The following is a 15,453-nucleotide window of genomic DNA, read 5'->3' on the forward strand; positions in this document are numbered from 1 at the left end:
CGTGGCGAGGCCACCAGGGAGGCCACAGGTCACCGTGCAGCAGAGACCGCCCCGTGCTCACCTGCCGAGGGCTCGCGGAGGAGGCAGGACCAGTGAGACCGGGTGACCCGCATCCTGAGCTTGGGTCCGAGGTCCCCCTCCACCCGCCTCCGGGCCTGTGGGTCCCCGACCCACCCAGCAGCCGAGGTGGGACCACAGTCAGAAAGGCCCAGCATTCACCAGAAAGGGATCACAGATTTTCACGGTACTTTATTAGAATATAAATCACATGCGGTCAAAGGCACAGCACAAGCGGACGGCTCGATGACCCCTGGCACATGTACCCAGGTGACCACCACCCACATCAAGACGGAGAGCATTTCCATCGCCCACGAGTTTGCTCCTCCTGAGCTCCGACCCCACGGGGAGGGTCTGCCTGCCTTGAGCCCACGTCTGGTGGACCCCCGCGAATGCGTCCCTTCGGCCCGGCTGCTTTTGCTCACCGTGTTTCTGAGGTCTGTCCGTGGCTGTGTGGGGGGCAGTGGTTCCTTTGCATTGACGAGAGGTGTTCTGTTGTGCGAGCAGACGGCAGTTTGTTCGTCCCTGATCCTGATGAGGGACGTGCCATCGTTCCCGGCTCCCCCCTGTCAGAACAAAGCCGCGTGCAATCTTCGTGTGAACCCAGGGCTTCTCTGCTCATCAGCAAATGCCTGCGAGGGCGCCGCAGGGTCACAGAAGAGCTCACACCAGCCACTCACGGGATAATTGTTCAGCGGCCATCGCGCAGCCCCGCCATGAGCGTGCAGGAGTTCCAGCGGCTCTGCGGCCTCCCCGACACCAGCTGTCACCGGTCTTGTCCACTGGAGTCACATCTTGTGAAGGGAGTCACGGCTCAAGGCTTCAGTCGGCATTTCCCTGAGGACCAACCGTGTCGAGCATCTCGTTATGTACTTATTTTTTCAAATGCCAACTGGGGTATGTCAGGGACCCAGGAACTCACAGAGGGAGGTCCCCCAAAGACAACTCACCTCCAGACTGGGAACGAGAGGTGAATTCTGCCTTTGTGGCCCTCCTTCCCTTCCCCTCCCGCTGCTTTCTGTGGGCTGGTCACCGTTGTGGCAACGGGAGGACTGGGGACGTCTTCTTGTTTACGTGGGGGCGTAACACGGAAACTTTGGTGACACGTGGCCCAAGCTGAGCCACCTTGGACTCCATGTGGCTACTTTCCATGAGGCCTCTGGGCAGTTCCACTGACCGGATTGGCCTTGACGTCCCTCCATCCTGTAGAAACCCTGGGGCGGCTGTGGCCTCTGGGATGGTGGGGGGAGGCCCAGGGAGTGGGACCGGCCAAAGGACAGGGTCCAGGCCCAGCAACACAGCGCAGGGAAGTGCACAATATGAAAGACGGTTATTTGAGTGTCCACACCGATCTCCTGTCCCAGTAGCCCTTCAGAGAGTGGTCTCTCCCTGGAGAGAGAGTGGGGCGACCCTGGCAGAGCCTTCCCCCCCTGCACCGGGGTTACTGGAAGGCCAGGGATGTGGTAGGATTCGGGCTTGACCACCAGTGCTCTCGTCTGAGACGCTGAACCCTGCGGGAGGGGCCCAGAGCCTGGGAAGGGTCCCTGGCAGCTGCGGTGGCCGGTCTCCCTGGCTACAGACGGCTGTCCTTTTAATGCCTCCCGCTCCGTGGCTCCCAGGGCACGTTGAGGGACGCTGGCCCTCAAAGCTGGAGCCTCAGCCTCCTGGCAGGTGGCCACGGGTCCGAATTCGGCTAACGGAGAGCAAAGGGATGGTCTGGACGCCACGCCCGGAGACCCCTCCTGCACCAGCTGTCTTCCTCTGCCCGTGGCTGCGTGAGGACGGGGGACCCGAGACCCAGAACCACCTTCAGCCTGGGCGTCTGGGTGGCTGAGTGAAACCAGGCGGCCCCCACACCCTCCACCTGCTGGAACAGCTGTGTGGGGCCTCCCGGCAGGAAATAAATGTGCACTGTGTGAAGCTGTGGCAGTCTGGGAATATTCCCGATCCAGCAAAGTGTGCTTTAATTAACACAGATAGCCGGAGTCAGCTTCTGCCACCGGCCACCAAAGATTCTAACTGATAAAATATATCTGGTCACGAGGCACCTAAATCTGAAGGGCGTGCACAGCTCCTGTCTCCAGAGGATGAAATTATGGGTGATTTTTATTTTCTTACTTTGCTTTTCTACGTGTTTCTTTTCTTTTCCTTTTTCTTGCATGAGCATCTATATAAAATATAATTAGGAAAACGTCATTAAAAATAAGCAGATTTGGATTCTCTGACACAGGCTGGGAGAAGCACCAGCCTCCACACAGAAGGCCAGAAGTTCAGAGCCTCCTGGCTTGCAGCACTGGGAACCCTAGGCCTGTAGAAAATTCTCTGTGCTGCAGCGCCCAGCCAGCAGTCTTCATGGCCGTCCCTCGTGTGTCAGGACCCCCGCCCCCCCGCCGAGTCCTGTTTGCTCCACAGAGTGCGGCCCCCACCCGAGCAGAATTCAGGGAGGCGTCTCCAGCCCTGCGGTTACTGGCACGTCCACAAGGCCCTGGGAGCGTCCCACAGGGAGCGAAGGCAGGCCCCTAGGACACCAGCATCCACCTCTCCGTCTCCTCTGCTCCTCCCAGGGCTCGTGGGCTGGCAAGGGGAGACCCTCGTGCCACGGCCTCTGCCCTACAAGGGGCCCCCGGCCACTTCTACTCTCTTTGTCTAGTTTGGATCAACAAACTGTCAGACTGATGAGATGTCATCCTTAGGATCCTCCCCACCCCGCTGAGAGTCCTCCCCACCCGGCTGAGGGTCCTCCCCAGCTGTAGGGAAAGCATGGCATCTACCTGAGCTTTGCACCTGCCCAGTGGAGTGGATGCCATCACACTCACTTCACCAGTGAGGAAACAAACAGAGGTTAAGTAGCTAACCCAAGGTCACACAAAACTCCAGCCTGTCTGAAGGATCCCAACGCCCACCATGTTCTCTCCAGATGCCCACACACCTGCCTCTGTGACCAAGGTTGGCAGTGGAGCTAAATCTTCACATGACCACCAACAGGACATGGGAAAACACGTCCAGCCCCAACCAAGGCCGGGAGGATACGGATTAGCTGCAGTTCGAACATTTTGCTCAGTTTCTACAAAAATCATAGAACTCACATGCACACCCTTCCAATTTTTGGATGAAGTTGAGACCCAAAAATGGGCCACAGTTTGCCCAGGGTCACGTAGCATCTCAGTGCAGGCAGGTTCGTGTCAGAGCCTGTGCGTCCTCAGTTCCAGACAACGACCTTTGTTTCGCAGAGCCAGCAAAATACCCTAATCACTGGCATATGCTCAGTTATTTTTTATTTTATTTTACTGTTTCATTTTACTTTATTTTATTGTAAATTCTATTGTGGTTAACATACAGCATTATATTAGTTTCATCCGGTGCTTATCACAAAGTGTATGCTCAGTGATTTTAAAAATAAACTTCTTGGGGTGCCTGGGTATCTTAGTTAAGCGTTGGACCTTGGCTTAGGTCATGATCTTGGGGTTTGTGAGTTCGAGCCCGTGTCAGGCTCTGTGCTGACAGTACGAAACCTCCTGGGGATTCTCTCTCTCCCCCTCTCTCTGCCCCTCCCCGCCTCGGGCTTGCTCGCTCTCTCAAAAATAAATAAATCTTTAAATAAAAATAAAGATGAACTTAATAACACCAGAATTCTTCACAGAGCTAGAACAAATAATCCTAAAATTTGTATGGAAACAGAAAAGACCCCAAATAGCCAAAGCGATCTTGAAAAAGAAAACCAAAGCAGGAGGCATCACAATCCCAGACTTCAAGCTGTAGTACAAAGCTGCAATCATCAAGACAGTGTGGTCCTGGCACAAGAACAGACACTCAGATCAATGGAACAGAATAGAGAACCCAGAAATGGACCCACAGACATATGGCCACCTAATCTTTGACAAAGCAGGAAAGAATATCCAATGGAATAAAGATAGTCTCCTCAGCAAATGGTGCTGGGAAAACTGGACAGCGACAGGCAGAAAAATGAACCTGGACCACTTTCTTACACCAGACACAAAAATAAACTCAAAATGGATGAACGACCTAAATGTAAGACTGGAAACCATCAAAATCCTCCAGGAGAAAACAGGCAAAAACCTCTTTGATCTTGCCCACAGCAACTTCTTACTCAACATGTCTCCAGAGGCAAGGGAAACAAAAGCAAAAAGGAGCTACTGGGACCTCATCAAAATAAAAAGCTTCTGCACAGCGAAGGAAACAATCAGCAAAACTAAAAGGCAACCGACAGAATGGGAGAAGATATTTGCAAATGACATATCAGATAAACGGTTAGTATCCAAAATCTATAAAGAACTTATCAAAGTCAACACCGAAAAAACAAATAATCCAGTGAAGAAATGGGCAAAAGACATGAACAGACACTTCTCCAAAGAAGACATCCAGATGGCCAACTGACTCATGAAAAAATGCTCCACATCACTCATCGTCAGGGAAATACAAATCAAAACCACAATGAGATACCACCTGACACCTGTCAGAATGGCTAACATGAACAACTCAGGCAACAACAGATGTTGGCGAGGATGAGGAGAAAGAGGATTCCTTTTGCATTGTTGGTGGGAATGCAAGCTGGTGCAGCCACTCTGGAAAACAGTATGGAGGTTCCTCCAAAAACTAAAAATAGAACTACCCTATGACCCAGCAGTCGCACTACTAGGCATTTATCCACGGGATACAGGTGTGCTGTTTCGAGGGGACACATGCACCCCCATGTTTATAGCAGCACTATCGACAATAGCCAAAGCATGGAAAGAGCCCAAACGTCCATCAACGGATGAATGGATAAAGAAGATATGGTATATATATATATACCATGGAGTATTACTTGGCAATCAAAAAGAATGAAATCTTGCCATTTGCAACTACACGGATGGAACTGGAGGGTATTATGCTAAGTGAAATTAGTCAGAGAAAGACAAAAATCATATGACTTCACTCATATGAGGACTTTATGAGACAAAACAGATGAACGTAAGGGAAGGGAAACAAAAATAATATAAAAACAGGCAAGGGGACAAAACATAAGAGACTCATTAAATATGGAGAACAATCTGAGGGTTCCTGGAGAGGGTGTGGGAGGCGGGATGGGCTAAATGGGGAAGGGGCGTTAAGGAATCTACTCCTGAAATCATTGTTGCACTATATGCTAATTTGGATGTAAATTAAAAAAAATAATAAAAAATAAAATTAAGATTCAAAAAATAAAAATAAAAATGAACTTCTGGGGCACCTGGGTGGCTCAGTCAGTTAAGCGGCCTGAATTGACTTGATGTCAACTCAGGTCATGATATCACAGTTTGTGAGTTCGAGCCCCACATCAGGCTCTGTGCTCACAGCACAGAGCCTGCTTCAGATCCTCTGTCTCCCTCTCTCTCTCTCTCTCAAAAATAAATAAATGTTTAAAAAAAAAAATGACCATATTTAAAAAATAAAATTAAACAAAAAATAAAATAAAATAAAAATGAACTTCTTACCGCAATAAAACGCGCACTCAGAAAAGACACTGTCCATGAGTACACCGCTCAGCGGACTGTCACCAGTTCTCCCGAAGCCCAGCGCCCCGAGTCACGCCTGGCCGGGCAGCCCCACCTGACGTCCAACACGCAGATTGGTGTTTCCTCCTTGTGAACACTGCATGAGCGGGGTCGTGCAAGAGGTGCTCTCTGGCTCGGTGTGAGCCTGATGAGAATTAGCAGATGTTTTCGGGGCCGTTCTAGTGCCTCACCGAGCGAGAAGGCGTCCCCCGAGCCACCCTGCGGATGGCCTGCGGGTCATTTCCAGTTCAGGGCCAGTGTAGCCGCGGACGTGCCGGGCGGTGTTCGGGCACTTGTGTGTCGGCGCCGGTGCTGACCCCTCATGCCTCCCCGCAGGCCCGTGGAGACCCCCACTCGGCGCGGTGAGGACCCCCCGTGGGGCGTGTGGGCAGCAGTGGGCACCGCCTCGCCCCTGCAGAGCCCGGCCCCACCATCCAGATAAGCCCCTTTCCGATAAACAGAGGCCCTGCGTGCAGCCTGGGAGCGGGCTCTGTCGGCTGCCACTTACTGATAACCTGCTCGGCTCGAGGGGCCCCTAGTTCAGCGGGCCCGGGGCGGTGTCCCCCTGGCCACTGTGTCCCCGAGACCCATCACAGGGCCCGGAAGACGGAAGGTAGGACTGAATCTGGCTTTCTGAAGGGCGGTGCTGTCCCGAGCCCCGTGTCTGCTCTGGCCGCTGCCGTTGGAACACACACGTGTTCTCTCCCAGCGCTGGAAGCCAGCAGTCCAGAGCGGGCCCGTGGGGCGAAAGTCAAGGCGTTGGCCGAGCTGTGTTCCCCCTGGAGGCTCCAGAGGGAACCCCTTTCCTTGCCTTTCCCAGCTTCCCCGGAAGCCACTTGGGTTCCTCGGCGCGTGGCCTCTCCTCCATCGGTGGTGTGACGGCTTCCGCTCTCTCTCTGACTTTTGTCTCTTGTCACATCTCCCCTCACTCGGACCCTCCTGCCTCCCTCCTATAAGGACCCTTGGGACCACATGGGACCACCCGGATAATCCGGGATGATCTTGAGATCCTTAACTTGACCAAATTGGCCAAGTCCCTTTTGACGTGGGAGTTAACGTATTCACAGGTTGGGTCAGGACATGGACATTTGGGGGGCCATAATTCTGCCCCAAACCCTTAGCCTGCAATCACACCCTCAAACGCGGGAACTAGGGGTTAGTCCACACCCACCCCCCTGTCCCCGCCCGCATGCCCCCCCCTTCTCCAGGAAGCCACCCCTCGCCTGCCTCCACCCCTGAGCCACACACGTGGATGATGGCTCTGACAGGTGGCCCGTTGGGGCTCAAAGTAGGGCTCTGGCATGTGCTGCCCGTGTGACCTCAGCAGCTTAACGTCTGTGTGTCTTAGTGTCCTCATCTATAACATGATGATAATCATGGCAGTTTTAGAAGGTTACACGAGGGTTAAATTGGAGAATGTGCGTAACGTGCTTTAGCATAGGGCCTGGAAAACAGCAGCTTGATTTACACATTGGTCCTTTCTCTGCTGTTCCTGACGTCCAAGGCTCCCTTCCCAGCGGGGCCGGAACCCCATAGAAGCAGACCAGTGTTCCTCATCCCTGCACTGCGTGTGGTCGGGCCTCAGGGCCACTAGGAAGAGCAGGCCCCAGACGAGCAGAGGGGGCAGGGAGGAAGTCTCCATGGAAGATGCCAGGAAAGTTCGGAGAATACAGGGGCATCCGGGAAGGCTTCCCAGAGGAGGTGAGTGTGGGAAGCCTGGGGTGAGGGAGACAGGCTCTCTACCTGGGCTCTCCCCACTTTCTGCAACTTTACCTCAACTCTTCAGGCCCCCACGGCCCTGTGGAGCGAATGCTCTTTCCAAACCGTGGCAAAACCCGAGAGGACTCAATTCCGAATGCTGAGACGGTCCCAGGGGTGATGGGGCTCCTCGGTAATGCAGGTCCTCAGAAAGGGCTGACTGAAGGTGGCTCCAGAGGCCCCAGTAGGCTAGGATGAGGGCTGTCTCCCCCTGGGGCTCCACTCCGCCGTGTTGAGGGCTGGGGGTTCAAGGTCTGTCTCAGTCCCGCCCCAGGACGGCCTCCGTAAAGAGTGAAGTTCTTGAAGTCCGACCAGTCTATTGAGGCAATCAGATTCTCAGTTGGAAAAAGAAAAAAAAGGTTTTTAGACGCCTGGGCAGCATTCATTCCACTGTGACTGTGCCCTGTGCTGGGTTCCACGGGCGCCTGGAGCTCGAGAAGGGAAGACCCATCCCCTGGGTCCGTGGGCCTCCTCTGAGCCCCCACCCACCGTTCGCGGAGCCCTGGGTGCCAGCTAAGGTGCGTCTGGAAGTCACTGGAATCAGAGGGCTGAAAACCGGCAGGCGAAGCGGGGAAGGGAAGTGACAAAGGCAGGGGAGGAGTGGGTTTGGTTTTGCAGAACAGCTCCAGGCCGGGGCCAGGCCCCCAGTGTGAGCACGAGCTAAGGGCCGGCACAGCAGCCCCCCGGGGGGACGTTACCTTTAGCTCATTACAACCCGAAGTGTCCCTGCGGTGGGTGGGGTTTTCTACCATTTTTCAGACCTACAGGGTACACACCGTGTGCATGCGCACCGACGTGTGTCCACAGTCGACCTGCTTACTCAAGCTCCCTGCCCCTGCCCCCAGCCCCCCCGGTGAGAGCTTCCTGCGCTGACCCCACGGGGAGCCGGTGCTTTGAGAGCGATCTCCCTGTCTCCTCACTTGGAACAAGTAACACAAAGTTCTTTGCTTGCAACACACCCTCGGGTTGTGTATCCCTGGGGGATAAAGCCCTTGAGTTCGGTCACATCCGCTCTGCACACCCCGGCCTGGGTTGGACACCTGGGTCTGTTCGGCCGGCTGTGACGCTGGCATGTCTCATCCTCCCAAAGTGTCCCCATCCGCACGATGATGGGGCTGTCCTGACACACACCAGCCTTGGATATGGATGCTCTGGGCACGAGGGGCCTCAGTGTAACTCTGCTCCCCTCTCCTGTTTTAGGAGGCCAGGCTGCTGGCACTCACATCTGAGTGTGAGCTTACCTGGGCGTGTCATTTGGTCCCAGCTAGTGCCACCCGGACATCAAGGAGCAGGCCTGGAATAGGAAAGGGTCAGCTAGAACCTGAGAGGACCCCAGCCTGACTCTGCTAAAGACACTCCTCTGTTTCACCCCACTGCCTGGTCTTAGAGGTTTGCCATTAAGTAGGACACAGGGTTTGGGCAGAGAGCAAACTCCACGCCTGGATGTTCAGCCCCCATGGTGACCGGTGCTGGCCTACCGCTGCCTCAGCCCTGGCTCCTGGCTGTCTGGGCCGCTCACCAGGACTCTGAGGCCTTGGCGGGGGCGCCCATGCTCCCCGTTCCCGGCCATCCCCTGGAGAGGCCACAGACACAACCGACCCAGGCAAAAGCCACAGGGTCCCCAGGCCCGGCCCCCCGGCTCCCTGATGTTGGGGGGGTCTGTTCCAGAGGTCTCTGTGCCAGGCTGGGGATGGGACCCGTGTGCCTCCTCCCCCAATATACTCCTTGTCTCTGCCCATTCCCTCGAGTTGGCCAGGTTACTTCCTTTCTCTGGGCCTCAGTTTCCTCAATTGTAAAATTAGAGGCATGGGCACTTGGGTGGCTCAGTCGGTTAAGCGTCAGACTCTTGACTTCCGCTCAGGTCATGATCTGAAGGATTGTGAGTTCAAGCCCCACGTTGGGCTCTGTGCTGTCAGTGTGGAGCCTGCTTGGGATTCTCTCTCTCTCCTTCTCTCTCTCTCTCTCTCTCTCTCTGCCCCGCCCCTGCTCACTCTTGTTCTCTCTCAAAATAAATAAAAACAAACTTAAAAACATAAAAATAAAACAAGAAAGCTTCCCCAGCTCCCGGTGCCTTCTGTATGTTTAACTCAGTGTAACCCATGACTCCATTTTTCAGATGAGAGAATTGAAGCACAGACAGATTAAGCAAGTATCCAAGGTCACACAGCTTATGAGCAGCTATCTCATCCCAGGTTTTCTAGGAAACAGACCCCAAGGCAAAGCTTCTGCTGTAAGACTTTGTTAGTTCTGTATTCCTAGGGCACAGCTGGGGGGTGGGGTGGGGAATGAGGCACGAAAGCGAATACAAGGCAGTGAGCCGCCCACCGTTGCACAAGAAAACAGCTCTTTGTCACATCCCGTGTGACATCCAGACAGGCCCTGTGCTCTGCACTTGGAACCTTTCTGCTGAGAGGCCCCGGGCGGGAACACACCGCCGGCTCCTTCCAGGGTCCTATGTGTCCACACGAGGGAGCCGGTGCAGAGCCAGAGACGAGGCGTCAGGGACAGACAGAACCGGCTGGGGAGGCGTGAGGCCCAGGCTGCCCCCCTCAGCCTGCCTCGTGCCCTGTCAGCCCTGCCCTGGAGTGCAACATTTTGTTGTCCTTTTATCGCCGGCTGGCTTCAGTTGGGGCTTCTGCCCCTTGCAACCAAGAGTCCCCCTTTTATAGATGAAGAAACAGACTCGGGTGGGGCTGGCTCGTCCCGGGTCGCGTAGCTAATCCCACACCGGTGTCCGGCCTCTGCCCTGGGCCGCCCGGCCCCGGAGGACACAGGCTGTGCGGCCCTCCGTCCGGGCCTTGCCGGAGAGGGAAGGAGGTGTCTCCTCCTGCACAGAGGCCGTGCGGGCCTCTGGCTTCACCCACTTCCTTCCCATCCGTCCCAACTTCCTTCCTCAAAGGGCTTGCTCTTGGCAGCCCTGTGCCCCTGGTCGGAACCCCAACACACCTCGCTCTTGCCTCCCTGCTTCAGGAAAGCTCCGCCCTGGGGGTGAGTCCTGAGAGGCTGAGGCCCTGGGAGAGGAGTCGGAACCTCGGGAGCCCTGGGTTCTGTCCAGAGCTGGAGGAAAGCCCGCTCTGAGCCCGGGACCCCACCTGTCCAGTGCGGAGAGGGACCCCTGGGACACTGACGCAGCCCTGGCCACAGAGCCCTCAGGTGCACAGGGCCCTGACGCTGGGCTTCGGGACGCTGGGCTGTCCAGGGCACAGCAGGGCAGCTGAAGGAACATCCTGCCGGGGTGGACGTGTTCTTGGAAAATGGGCGGTGGGAGCCGCTGGGCCCGGGGCTCTAGTTCTCCTGACTTGCTGACGCTTTGCTTGGACTTGGGCCCAGGGCCTTCCACCCAGGGATCAGCATTTGGAAATTAAAAACAGAAAACAAAAACCATGCCCTAGTAATACACATGGCTGGTAACAGAAAAGTAGCCCAGGGGAGCGGGGAGCGGATGCCGACCGAGCCCTGGAGGCCTGCGTGAGTTTCATTTGTCTATTTTTAACCATTTCTGTTCGCAACACCTCTTTCTTGATAAAGTTCCACAGGTTTATCTCTCGAGCTCTTGGTTTTTCAGCGGTAAACTACACGCGGTGACTTAGCTCATAACACTTAGCTCCCTCCAGCCTCCTGGCAATGCTCGGTCACTGTGTTCCGAGTTTTGGCTCGATCATCTGCTTCCGCACCTTTAAAAACACGCTGATTATGCCTCCACCTTGCAGTCCAGCCACATGCACGGAACCCGAAAGTCCCCAGTGTAACATGGGGGTCCCAAGCACCCCACTCCCACTTACCCACTGGAATCTTCCCAGCAGGCATTCCTTGATGTTGGCATTGTTAAAATGAAAAACAATTACAATCCTCATTGAAAATGGAACCAGTTTCCCCAGCCTTTTCCGTAGCAGATCCCAAAAGTGTCCCATGATCAGATATTACAGGTGGATACAAACATGTTTTGCAAGTCTTATATTAATTTTAACATGCACTGGGAAACGTGTGTGTCAAGGTGAGTCCTTGGCTTTCTGACTTCATGGATCTTCACTGGTTTACGATGAAACCAGAGGCAATTTCTAAATTTTGAAAGTGGGTCGGGGAAAGCGAGAGTATTTAAGGCTGCCAGATGCCAGAGGTGTGCACGCTGTGACAGAGCTCTGGGATGGCCTGGGAAACTGGCCTTCATCGTCCAGACAGCTTACCCCACAGACGGGCTGCACCCCTGGAGCCCCCGCGAAGGATCAGGGACTAGCTGTTCTCTACAATGTTGCCAATTCATACTTGCCCCAGGATTACCTCTGCAAGTTGTTTCTTGGTGTTCCAAATCACCTTTTGTTTTGTTTCCTGTAATCATCAAACAGCACGCCTTCAGCACGCCTTCAGGCTGAGTCATCCGCGTCTGCCCCTTTCTAGGGGGAGACACCCAGGAGCTATCTCCAAAAGGAGCTCTTTATTATGCCCCGTGGCCGGGGGCCACAGCTATCCACATTTACACTCATGGGGCACAGGTCACTCGTTTGCCAAATATTTACTGAGCACCTGTTGTCTGCCAGGCACCGTTTGTGAGTACCGAGGTAGAGAGGGAAAAAAGAAATCTCTGCCTTCTGGGAATGTGCATCCTAGTGGACAGGAAAATGATAAAAACCACAGTATCCCAGAATTAGGTGAGGGTAGGAGCACAGAAAGGGGGTGGGGAGCGCTGGGTGGGCCTGCCTTTCCAGCTGGAGTGGTTGGGGAAGGCCTCCTGGGAAGGTGACACCAGAGCAAGGCTGAGGGAGGTGAAACAGCCCGCCGGTGTATGGGACGGTGTGTTCCCGGCCAAGGGAACGCCGTGCACAGGCCCTAGGGCAGCGGGAACAGCCTGGAGGCCGCGTGGCTGGTGGGGCAAAGCGCTTGTAGGAGGTGATGGCAGATGGTGGGGGCCAGATCACAGCGGGCCTGCTGGCCCCGGGTAAAGACCGTGATTTTATTCTGACAAGGGAGGTGTTGCGGTGGGTCTGGCAGAGGAGCAACGCGCCCTCAGACTTCAGCCATAACGGGGCCTGCGCGGGGCGGAGACCCCTCTGTGCTCAGGAAGGCTCACTCAGGTGCACTCGTCCACCTCTGCTGAGGGAGGGTCTCCACCCCCCCCCTCCCCACGCAGTGCGTGCCCCAGGGTCCCTTCCAGGACTCCTTCCTCCCTCTCGAAACCCTGACCCACCCCAACCCCGCCCCTTCCTCCCCCCCCCTCCCCCCCCCCCCGCAACCCTGCCCCCGCCCCGCATTCCCGAAGCCCCACTTCCATTCCCGAAACCCCCACCCCAGCAGCACTGACACCCCCATCCCCTTGGCCCCGCCCCCTCCCCTCCCCTCCCCTTCCCCAAGCCCCGCTGCCTCTAATCTCTGGGGAGGAGGGGGGACTCTGTGTGCCCCTTCTCACCTCCTGTTCCAGGTCAGCAGCATCTGGGAACCTTTGCCACTGGGGCGGGGGCGGGGCGGGGACATCGTCCCCCTTGGGGAACTAAGGACGCAGAGACCAGGCTATTGGCACAACGGGCTCCGTGCTGGGCCCCTTCCCAAACTTGTGGTTCTCTCCTCACCCACGACTCTCACAGAGTGGAGTCACAATTACGAGCCCACCCACCGCGGCAGGGCTGGAGGGGTGCGGTCCCTTCCCGAGGTTGCCCAGCCCCTGAACCAAAGATCACAAGCTGAAGCCGGATCTGTGTAAAGCTTGGGGCTCACTGTCCGGTGGTCTCGGGGTCTACTAAGGGCTGGGAGTCCTCTCCCTAGAAAGCTGCAGACAAATGCGGACACACACACGTGGCCTGTGACCTCAGGGACTTCCCTCCCACACTCCAACAGAGAATACCCACCCCATCAGCAGCCCCATCTTCCCGCACTGGGCCCGCAGCATCCTGGAGACCCCGTCCTACAAGCCCTCCCCACCCCACCCTGCGCCCCAGGTGCCCGTTGGCGAGGCGGGCCCTCCAGCTGGTGCCGAATGCACAGCTTCCCTGGCCACAAACTCACATTTCTCTCTCTGTAACTTGGTGAAAATGTTTTAAAACCTTTGCCCCAGTTCCTCCTAGTGGCGGAATGTCCAATGTGTCCGCGTCACGAAAACTGTTGTTTTTAACTGCAAGTCAAACCCCAGCAGCTCTGCTTGCGGGAACTTGTGCAGACACCGTTCGTCCGATAAGAGCCCTCCAGAAAGTATTGTCAAGTGCAGGAAGCAAGGTGCCGGTGCGCATGCTGTGTGCTCCACCTTGTCCGCGTCCAGAACACCTGCACCCTGATGCAAGAGACAGAGGGGAAGGGGAGAGGGGCGGGGAAGGGGGGTACTGTTCACCGCGAGCCCTCTGCACCTTTCATTGAGGTGAGGGTCCCATAAAGTGAACCATTTTGAACTGCACAATCCAGCGGCGTTTAGTGCATTCACAATGTTGTGCAACCACTGCCTCTATCTACTTCCAGAACATTCCACCACCCCTAAAGGAAACCCTGTCCCCACTCGACAATCTGCCCCCTTCGTATGCTTTACGTGTCCCACTACATCAGGCAAGTAAGATACAGCCGCTCAAAGGGCACTTGGAGACTTTCGTGAGGGGTGGGTCAGAGAGGTGAGGGCAGGTGATGGGACCCCAGGGGACAGGGGGCAGCAGAGAGCCAGACTTGGCCTGTGGCCACGGATCAGGGCAGGGCAGCCCTACCCTGGGCTGCTGGGGGCCACGTACAGGAGCCAGCCCCCAGCCACTCCCTCCACCCTGTGTCCCCCCGGTGTCGGCCTAACTCAACCCCAGTGACACGCACACAGCTCAGGGACTCTGAGGGGCAGAGCAGAATAACCAGCATACCATCACTGCTGCCCTTCCCAGTGGGACAGGCTGACTGTCCACTCAGCTAAACCAGCCTGGGCTGCTCCCCACCCCTCCCTTCAGCGCCGAGCCCGGCACCGATCCCCTGCATGGCATGTGCCTGTGGTCCTGACACCCCGTGGGGCACCAGCAGCGTCTCTTGCCAGCCCCCAACACTGCCCCCTCCCCAGTCGGGCCCCTGGTCCACTGCCTGCTCTGAGGAGAGGGCTGCCCAGGCCCCTCCCCGCACCCCTTCCTAGGACCCCTAAGGACCTGAGGGAGGAGGAGGGGGACATACCTGCCAGGCCTGCTCACACGGCCTTCCAAACCCTTCCAGGCCTTCGTCTTAGCCAAGGATTTGACAGCTTTCTTCTCTGACCCCGTTGCCCCTTGGCTGGGGGCTCCCAGGTCACGCCAGGCACAGTCTTGCTGGCACACCCACCCAGGAACGCAGGCCCCCGTCACCTTCCGTGTCCAGGCGGCCGGTCTCAGGCCTTCACCCAAGGTCACAGGGGAGGGGGCGTGGGGGAAGATTCAGGCCTCCTGTCCTGCATACCTTCAGCAGCACTGGAGGCAGCCCCCCAAGGCCTGAGGCTGAGGCCCGAATGTCCCTGGAGACAGCCAGACTCCTTCTCAGCTGCACTCAGCCACCTGCCACCACCAGTGCAGACGGCATTCCCGGGGGCCCAGCTGAACCCTCTGACCCCTCTGGGGACACCTCACAGGAATCTCCACCAACACCTCCTGTATATAGTTACCGCTGGGTTGAATCAGTCCCCAGAACTCACGCCCACCGGAGCCTCGGAATGTGACCTTGCTTGGAGGTAGGGTCTCTGCCGATGCGGTTAATTAAGATGACACCGTCTGGGATTAGGTGGCCCCCGGCCTCATGACTGCCGTCCTTGTAAAAGGAGACAAGGAGAGATGTGGGCACAGCAGAGATGGGGGTGGGACACGCACGAGCCAGGCCATCAAGGGCCGCTAGCCACCTGTTCCGTGTAAAATCTCGGTGTGGCTTGTGCATTCCTGCCCAGAACTGCGCGTGCACACCCACGGGGGGCTTAGTTGGCTTGTGCTCTGTATGTGACCTCGGGGTCAGAACGGGCCCTTCTGTTCCTGACATCAAGAGGGATTAATGTGCCTGAGTTCCTCCTTGAGCTGGACGGGGATGCGCCCCTGGGATGGTCGGAGTACACAGATGATTCCAGGCTGCTAAGATTGCGATGCGATAAGAGAGACAAAGAAACAGAAAACCAGCTGGCTGGGGTCTGCACTTAGACAAACTC

At 56.3% G+C, this 15,453-nt stretch overlaps 2 long non-coding RNA genes across 4 annotated transcripts; both read right to left on the bottom strand.

Annotated features, from left to right (window-relative positions):
* Positions 1–229: 229 nt before the first annotated feature.
* LOC109500448 lies at positions 230–12,465 on the bottom strand. Of its 3 annotated transcripts, XR_002157972.3 has the most exons (5): positions 11,628–12,465; positions 8,591–8,643; positions 5,532–7,684; positions 1,008–2,224; positions 230–894 (listed from the first exon to the last, which is right to left on the bottom strand). It is a non-coding gene; the product is annotated as an uncharacterized LOC109500448 (long non-coding RNA). The 3 variants fall into 3 exon arrangements; XR_002157971.3 differs by lacking the exon at positions 11,628–12,465 and having other exon boundaries at positions 8,591–9,218; XR_006598708.1 differs by lacking the exons at positions 1,008–2,224; positions 11,628–12,465 and having other exon boundaries at positions 8,591–9,218.
* Positions 12,466–13,356: 891 nt separating this feature from the next.
* LOC109500449 lies at positions 13,357–15,217 on the bottom strand. The gene is made up of 2 exons (XR_002742740.2): positions 14,466–15,217; positions 13,357–13,605 (listed from the first exon to the last, which is right to left on the bottom strand). It is a non-coding gene; the product is annotated as an uncharacterized LOC109500449 (long non-coding RNA).
* Between the last annotated feature and the right edge of the window lie 236 nt (positions 15,218–15,453).

The sequence above is a fragment of the Felis catus genome, chromosome B3 (assembly GCF_018350175.1).
Source record: "Felis catus isolate Fca126 chromosome B3, F.catus_Fca126_mat1.0, whole genome shotgun sequence".
NCBI lineage: Eukaryota > Metazoa > Chordata > Mammalia > Carnivora > Felidae > Felis > Felis catus.